This window comes from Mustela nivalis (genome assembly GCF_964662115.1).
Source record: "Mustela nivalis genome assembly, chromosome: X".
Classification (NCBI taxonomy): Eukaryota; Metazoa; Chordata; class Mammalia; order Carnivora; family Mustelidae; genus Mustela; species Mustela nivalis.
The window spans coordinates 119,190,335-119,199,414 of NC_139040.1; the positions used below are offsets into that span (position 1 = coordinate 119,190,335).

Here is a 9,080-nt window from a genome sequence, read left to right on the forward strand (position 1 = left end):
CTGGCTCACTTCTCCGTTCCCCACGCTGACTCCCACCTCCTCGAAGGAGAAACAAGACATTCGCTTCTCCAGCCTCTCTCCAGGCAAGAGCACAGGATGTAACTTGGGCTCCAGCAGAGACCTCAGTTAAGAAGGCAGCTCGAGGAGTCAAGGGGTGATGAAATCCATCTTGGGACAACGTCAGTGCCAGAGGGTCCAGTTTTCAGGGATGCGGGGCCCCATCACTGGCTTGAGTTGCTGCCTCTGTACTCAGAGCGGGAGCAGTGGGCATCTTAGCTGGTGCAGCCCCGCGATGAGGTAAGATGAAGACATTTTTTGCTGGCTCTGGCCTCTCCGGGGCCTTTTGGGAGATGCTGTGTACCACCAAGTAGCCTTTAATAAACTCATTTTCTCGTGGAACTAGCAGAAGTGTTGAATCCACTGAGGTGATGTTAGGCTTCAGTAACAGATGAACCCAAATCTTTGTGGCTTACAACGATCAAGGTTTGACTTTTCACCATGGCTGGTGGCTGCAGTTCCGTCAACCGGGGTCTTTTTTCTAAGACTCAGGCGAACCTCTCTCTGTGCGTTGCTGTCCCCATAGTAAAGGGAAACAATGAAGTGGCAAATCCCAAGCTGGTTCTTCGCAGTTTGGCTTAAAAGTGATACACATCACTTCTGCCAACATTCAACTGGCCAAAGCAAGTCATTCAGTCAAGTCTATGGTGGGGGAAATGGTTTAAAAATCCCTTAGGGGGAAGAGCAGCTAGTGCTACGAACAACGAAGACGCTGGTCTGACACATTACAACAGTCCAGAGACGGCAGCAGAACCTCCAGCCTCTGGGTGATCTCACAGTCAAGTCAAGGATCGAGGAACAAGGATATGTCTCTTCTCAGAGTTCATGTAAAAGCCCCAGGATTAGCTCTGATTGGGAGTAACTGACTCCACTCGATCGTCCCCAACCCTGAACACATTCATTCAAGAATTGTTCACTGGACCCTTACTATGTACGGGGCCCTGCTTAGGCTCTGTGGAACACAACAGTGAACAGAACCTAATCCACGCCTTCCTGATGCTTTCATTGTAGTTGAGGGTGGCCGGGGATAAGCAACAAAACGAGGAAGTAACTATCTAGCAAATGAGATGGTAGTAAGTGTTGCAAAGAAAAATAATGCAGGAGAGGGGGATACTGCATTTCCGGTGTGAAGAAGGCTGGGGCAGAGGGAGAGTCACTGTAAATAGGGCTGTCAGGAGACCGCTTGCTGACAAGATATTTAGGCAAATACCTGAGCGAGGTCAGAGAGCAAGCAATGGGACGGCATAGGGAAAGAGCATTCAAGAACAGCAGGTTCAAAGGCCCTGAGGCAGAAGAGGCCCAGCATGTTTGAAGAACAGCAAGCAGGCAAGTGTGGCCGGAGTACAGAGTAAAAGAAAAGGCAAAGTAATAGGTTATATAGTCCAACAGGTAATGGACGTGGGAGAGAACACATCATACAGCATCTTGCCAGCTACTGTGTGGCCTTAGCTTTCACTCTAGCTGTGGGGAGGAGCTACTGGAGGGTTCTGAGCAGAGGAGTGAGACAATCTAACTTACCTTTTAAAAGGATCACTCTGGGTGGCTCAATGGGTTAAGCCTCTGCCTTTGGCTCAGGTTGTGATCTCAGGGTCCTAGGATCCAGCCCCGCATCAGGCTCTCTGCTCAGCAGGGAGCCTGCTTCCCCCTCTCTCTCTGCCTACTTGTGATCTCTGTCTGTCAAATAAATAAATAAGATTAAAAAAAAAGGGGGGGGATCACTCTGGCTACTGTGCAGAGAATAGTCCATAGGGAGAGAAGGGCAGAAGCTGGAGGCCCGGAGAGGAGGTGTCTGACAATGATCCAGGCCAGACGGGATGATGGCTTTGACTGGTGTAACAGCAAAGGAGACACAGAAAGTGACTGACAAGATTCTACATAGATCCTGAAAGGAAAGCCAATAGAATTTGCCAGTAGAATTAGATTCAAGGTATGAGGAAAAGAAGAATCAAGTATGATTCAAAGTTTTGGGCCTCAATACGTAGAAAGGTGAAGCTGTTCTTAGCTGAGATAAGGAAGAGAGAGGGGGTAGCAGATGGAGGCGGATGCCGGGAGTGTCGCCGCAGCTCTGATAGCTTTAAGATGCCCGTTAGACACACATCTAAATGGACACGTGGAGCAGGTACATTTGGAGTTTGGGAGGAAAGTGTTGACGAGACTATAGCGAGTATTTCAAGCCACTCAAATGAATGAGGTCGGGGCACCTGGGTGGTTCGTTCAGTGGTTGTTAAAGCCTCTGCCTTCGGCTCAGGTCCTGATCTCAGGGTCCTGGGATGGAGCCCCACATCAGGCTCTCCGCTCAGCGGGGAGCCTACTTCCCCCTTTCTCTCTCTGCCTACTTGTGATCTGTTTGCCAAATAAATAAACAACAACAAAAAAATCTAAAATAAATAAAGAAGTAAAACAAATGAATGAGGTCATCCAGGCGGTGGGAATGAAGATAGAAGAAGTCCAAGTGCAAAGGTGACCGAGAAGGGGCGACTTATAAGGCAGGAAACAATAATCGGGAGAGGACAGTATCCTAAAAGCCACAAGGGAAAAGCACTTCCAAAAGGAGAGGAATGGGAGAGAGAGCCTACAGACACATCTTCCTACGAGTTCTGTTGCAAAGGAGAGCAAACAAAAACACAACAACAACAACAAAAATAAAACAGCAAAAAAACTGAACTAGGGTCACCTGGGTGACTGTCGGTTGGGACGCTGCCTTCAGCTCAGGTCATGATCCCAGGGTCCTGGGATCGAGTCCCGCATTGAGCTCCTTGCTCAGCAGGCGGCCTGCTTCTCTCTCTGCCTCTGCCTGCCTCTCTGCATGCTTGTGCTCTCTCTCTCTCTGTCAAATAAATAAGTAAATAAATAAAGTCTTTAAAAAAAATTGAATTATCTAGAGGCCAAAAGGGGATCAGGGGTTCCTTTTAACGCTGAGAGAAACTGCAGCATGTTTGTAAGTTTATCGGAAGGCGATGACAGAGAAGGTAAATAATCATGTAGGAGAGAGGGGACTTGCTGGAGTGATTTCCTGGAGTAGACAAGAGGTGGCGGGCTGGATTTTGATAGAAATGTGGACAGTGCATCTAGGACAGGACTTCTCAACCACAGCACTAGGAACATTCAGGACTGGGAGAGCTTTGCCACGGCGGCCTGTCGTGTGCCCTGCAGGATCTCACCACATCCCTGGTCTCTACCCCCAGACACCAATAGCACACCAACCCTTGCACCCACGCTGGGACAACCAAAAGTATCTGCAAATGTTACCAAAAGGCCCCCAAGACCTCCCCCTGCCAGGGGACATTTTGGGTGCCAACAACTGGGGGGAGGAATGCCGGGGGCATCAAGTGGGTAGAGGCCAGGGACGCTGTGAGGCATCCTTCCATGCACAGAACGACCCCCATGACCAAGAGTTACTCAGTCCCAAATGTCAAAACAGCTGTTGAGAAGCCCTGATCTACTGTGATCTACAGGGAGAGGCCTGACCTAGAGCTCTGATCGCACAGATACCGGTGGCTGGGCAGAAGTGGTGGGGACTTGTGGCAGTCCTCTTCTCATTGCTTCTCTCTCTTTACTGAAAAAAGCAGCAGGTTCATCACCTGTAAGTGAGACTGGGAAAGGATGTACAGGAAGTTCACGGAGAGAAGATACAAAATTGTCCTTTAGGAGAAGAGGAGCATGAATGCACAAAGAAGTAGACTGGATTCTAGGCTACATTAAGGGTTCGCTTGAGGTCAGTAGTCAAGAATTTAGTGTGAAATCGGTTGACCCGGATATGTGTTCCTCTTGGGGCCATATACAAGGGCAGAGTACGGAGAGAGCAGGACCTTACAGACTGTGGTTTGCCAACAAGTACAACAAAAGGGCAAACAAGTGATAAAAATGACCATAGAAGTTGAGCCAGCTAAGAAGACAGAGGGATACAGAGGACTATGAAAAGGCACGGGGGCAAAGAGCAACAAATATCAAATACCCATTCCAATAGGCTAATTTCAAATGTTTCGAACTTGATGAGCTGCAAAAGGGAGAAGATTAAGGTGAGCTCACATAATAAGGTAATGACTTATTTTCTTAGTAAATACTGGAGCACGATAGTGAAAGAGTATAACCCTTTCTAAATGAAATCAGGTAAGTCAGCTCAGTGTTTGAGACCATGGTTTCTCTAAGTTGCTCCCCGTCAGTAAAGCCATCCACTGAGGAAGCTACACCAAGCAACTGAGGAATCAGGGGACTCAAAACTTTGAAGTGACTTCTAGTCCTTATTTACTAGTCTGTTGATGGATTTGACTTACAGTTGTTCAGATGCTTACAGGCATACCTGGGGCGGGGGGAAGGGGGGCAGGCCTCACACATCCAACTGAACTGCCTGAAGCACCAGGCAAAACTGTGGCCATCTGAAAGAAAGGCTAGCCATGACATTGATGGTTCCAAGATCAAAGTCACCAACGGTTGTTTCTGGGCAGGCTTTTGTTTCCTGCTTTTGAGGACTTGATCTTAAAATTACAAGGGAGGGGGCCCTGGGTGGCTCAGTCGGTTGAGGGTCTGACTCTTGGTGTCAGCTCATGTCATGATCTCAGGGTCTTGGGATTGAGCCCAAGACCCCTTCACAGGGTCATGGGATTGAGCCCTGCTTCAGGTTCCATGCTCTGCAAGGAGTCCGCTCAAAATTCTCTCTCCCTCTCTCTCAAATAAATAAATAAATCTTTAAAAAAATAAAATCACAAAAGGAAAGAATAGTTATCCGTTTCCTCCCTGAGTGCATATGAATCATTACAAGAACTCAGGGGCGCTCTTACAGGAACCACACGTGGCCTTTGCGGACATGGGCCTCCCAAAATCACTTCGGCATCAGAAGACTGAGTATAAGCAGAATGGTCTCAGGGAAGGCATTCAGATTCATCAGCTTTAACTTTCTCAGCTGAAAAATGAAGACAGTAATACTTATCATGGCTTCCTCATAGGAGTGTATGTGAAAGTGCTTTGTAAACAATCTTGTGCTTCACTAACAGAATGTGACTACACTCTGAGGGCAGCAGGGAAGTGGAACAAAGGTCTTCCTCCTTGTCAGAATGGAAAAAGGCACAAGAATTTTCCACTAAAGGCAGAAACCTACGTACGCATGAGAGGTGCATCAGCTTCTTTTCTACATGGAGCATGTGTGGGAACTTGGCCCAAAACTTGCACTCGGAGAACCCATCCTTTGGAGCAAGGGCAGACACAAAGCTGGGAGATGAGCGAAGCGTTCCCTAGAGAAAAACCAAAACACAACAGTGAGTGTAATTTCAGGCCTAATTTGCGGCAGCCTTGTTCTGCACAGAGAGAGGTTTGGAAACAGGTGGGATGTACTTAGCATTGGGTATCCTGGGAGTCATTATGGTCCATGGACTAGCAGTTGAGCTTTCATGAATCCATCCTCCTGCTGGTGGCTATCCACTCGTGGCCATCCGCATCAAGAGGCCTGGAGAAAAGTATCAACAAAAAGGAATTCTGCAATGGGCCCCATGGTGAATATTACGGGGTGGGGGGCTCAGTAGGAGTAGGGAGCCCGGGAGTAGAGAACCCAAGCACGAGCTGCACGCCTGCCTCCATACCTTTGGAAAACTTACAGGGCAGGTAACTGCCTCCGTGTGCCCACCTGGAAAGGAGGAATAACATTTAGACCCAGAGGGGAAGTGGGTGTGTCTGGTCCAACCCATTCATTTCACCAAGGAGGACGCTGAGGCTTGGGAGGTGAACCGAAGAGCACATAGTTAATGAGTAATCAGGGCAGGACTAGACTCTAGATTCTGCCCCCCAGATTAGTTTGCCTTCCACCCACCTGTTTCTTCCACAGATCTTCCCAGGAGGTCGGGACTCCGGGGTTGCTTTCAGACAATCAGTACCATGTCTCCATCACTTTGCCAGCTTCAGAGGAAGACGCCAGGGGAAAAGACAGCCCCATCCTTCAACTCAGCCCTTAAAGATGCCCGTCAAAGGGTCTTGGCTGGGTTTTTAAGCTTGAGGGTGGTGAGCAACCCTAGGACGGTGACGAAGATCCATCCAAAAGCACTGGGGAGGGGAAACGGCAGTGACAATGAAAACTAAGAAGCCTGAAAACTAAGAAGCCGGAGCACACCGGAGCCCCTTTGTAATGGAGGCTTCCAGCACCTGGCGCGGGCCAGAAGTCTCGGAAGCGTCGCGACAGGTTCACCGGCCACAACCTGCGCAGTCGCAGGGGTCGGCTCTGGGTCTAATGCTCTGCTTACCACCGTTTGGGGACCCTTAGTAACTCATGAACAAGGAACCTGGCATTTTGCTTTTGCACTGGGCCGCTCAAATCTCGTGGCGGGTCCCGCTTCATCATCCCCAGTCCGGGAAGAGCTGTAAACCGTCTACACCGCCCCTCCCAGCCCAACCCCAGCCCAAATAGTGGCCAACAAAAGTCCTGCAACTTCCAGCTCCCGTGGGCGGGGGGTCGGGAGAGGAGGAACGCTGTGAAAATGTCGGGGGACCATTAGGAGCCTACACCCGCGGGCAAGGGGCCCACTAACCAGCGGACTCTTCCAACCCTGGCAACGGAAATGCCGACGTGACGGCGAGGCCCAGCCCACACCCAAACCCGGCGCTGCCTCCATCTTTGACTCCAAGAGGCGCTCCTGTCCGCCCTGCTCCGGACTCAAGGCCCCCACGTGCCGCCGGCAGCGGCGCAGGGCGCCCAGGGATAAACCGGGGGAAAGCGCGGGTCCCTCCCCAGCTGAGGGAAGCGGCTAAGAGCCGTCATGGCCGCGGCACGGTCCGCTTCCGCCTGCCCTCTGGGCAGGTCCCGCTGACCTCGCGACTGACAAAAAACTTTGGACGGGTGATTAGGGGGGCGGCCCTCAGGAGGGTCACCCCAGCCCTGGCCTCGCTCTGGTCACAGTGCTGACGAACGAGGCGGGCAGGTTGCCCGAGCAGCGAAAACGCCACAGCCAGAGCTGGGGACTTGGCCGCGAACACCCTATCTTGCAGGTGGGGCGGAGCCACGGCGGAGGAGGAGCTACGGCCGAGGGGCGGGGTTTGAGCGGAGGCGCCGGTTCAGATGTGAGGCTATGAATAAGCTAATGATACCAAGTTTCTCTCGGGGAGGTTCCATAGTGTAGTGGTTATCACGTCTGCTTTACACGCAGAAGGTCCTGGGTTCGAGCCCCAGTGGAACCATGGGTGAAAGACTCCTTTTCCGGTCCACTTCCAATATTCTTCCAGTGCACAGGCGAAGAAAACCAAAAGGAGGGTTTTTTCTTTCTCCTTTAAAAGTAGTATCTGCGGGGGGTACCTCGGGGGCTCGGTGGGTCAAAGCCTCTACCTTCGGCTCAGATCATGATCCCAGAATCCTAAGATCGAGCCCCCTCATCGGGCTCTCTGCTCAGCAGGGAGCCTGCTTCCCTTCCTCCCTCTCTGTCTGCCTCTCTGCCTACTTGTAATCTCTGTCTGTTAAATAAAATCTTTTTAAAAAATAAATAAATAAAATAGTATTTGCGGGCGCCTAGTGGCTCAGTCAGTTAAGCATCTGCCTTTGGCTCTGGTCATGATCCAGGGGTCCTGCAATTGAGCCCCACATAGGGCTCCCTGATCAGCAGGAAGCCTGCTTCTCCCTCTCCCACTCCCCCTTCTTGTGTTCCCTCTCTCGCTGTCTCTCTCTATCAAAGACATAAATAAAATCTTTAAAAATAAATAAAAAATAAAATAAAAAATAAAATAAAAATAGTATTCGTTTGACTCTTCTATTTGGGAACATTTAAAACTTTTTCTTAATTTTTCACTTTCTTGGGGGGAGCGGGGGGAACATGTTTTTATCGCAGAAGCATAATGACAGCCTCTCCTCCCCTCTGCAACAGCAGAGGTGGGCTCCTGGTCCTGTGTCGTAGTCCCACCCGGCCTGGGCCCCAGCGGCCTGGGAAAATACGGAGCTCCTAGGAAGCAAGACCACCTGGCCAAGCCCTTTCCCTGCAAGCCAGCACAGACCTGTCCCCCAAAGCCTCCAACTGAAATATGGCAATGCAAAAGTGCTTTGACTGCGGTTGAATTATTACAGGTTTATTATTTTTCATTAGACTGTAAACTGCAGGGAAGGGAGAAATAGTCCTTCACTTTTTAATACACCAGTAGGGTTTGTTGAATAGACCTTCCTTTGTTTAATGACGAATCCATACAAGGTATAGAACAAGCTTGTAGACACAGGATAAATACCGACGAAATGACTAAGCGTTTCTCTAGCTCCTTTTTGTTCCTCTTTGTAGTTCATCACACTTTTCTTGGGGGGGGGGTGTCATGATTATCTTTTTATATTCGCCTTTTTCTTTCTTTTTTTTAAAAGATCTTGTTTATTTGACACAGAGAGAGAGGGAGCACAAGCAGGGGGAGTGGGAGAGGTAGAAGCAGGCTTCCTACCGGCAGGGAGCCCAATGCAGGCTGTGGGGAGGCTCCGTTCCAGGACCCTGGGATCACCACGGGAACCGAAGGCAGACGCTTAGTGACTGAGCCACCCAGGGACCCCTATATTGGCCTTTTCCATCTTTGACAAGAGGAATGAAGGGGAGGTGTCTGGGACCCTGGGGGCTGCGGTGGAATGGCGATGGCCCAAAACCGGAAAGGGAAAGGGAAACTCTATTTTTCTATGCATTTTTCCACATTGTTGGGGGTCATACAATGTGTACTTTTGCATCCTTTTCTAAATCAAGAGTATAACACAGTTTTGTCCCTGTTATCACAATCGTTTCATTAACTTGTTTTATTTTTTATCATCTTAACCGTGTTTAAGTGCACAATTCGGGAATGCTAAATATATTCACATTATTGTGAAAAAGATCTCCAGAACGTTTTCACCTTGCAAAACCGAAACTCTGTTCTTATTAAACAACTCCCTTTTTCACCCATCAGCTTTATTATTAATGGCTGTATAATAATAACTAATTATGTCTAGCACTGTCTTAATTATATACGTAATCATCCCACTTGATCCTCAAACTACCTGTATGAAATAGGCATTATTATCATCATCTTATAGATGAGAAAGTTGAGGCACA

General features: G+C 49.3%; 1 long non-coding RNA gene across 1 annotated transcript; it reads right to left on the reverse strand.

The window, feature by feature from the left end:
• Positions 1-4,985: 4,985 nt before the first annotated feature.
• LOC309856786 lies at positions 4,986-7,315 on the reverse strand. The gene is made up of 2 exons (XR_014307349.1): positions 5,858-7,315; positions 4,986-5,285 (listed from the first exon to the last, which is right to left on the reverse strand). It is a non-coding gene; the product is annotated as an uncharacterized lncRNA (long non-coding RNA).
• Between the last annotated feature and the right edge of the window lie 1,765 nt (positions 7,316-9,080).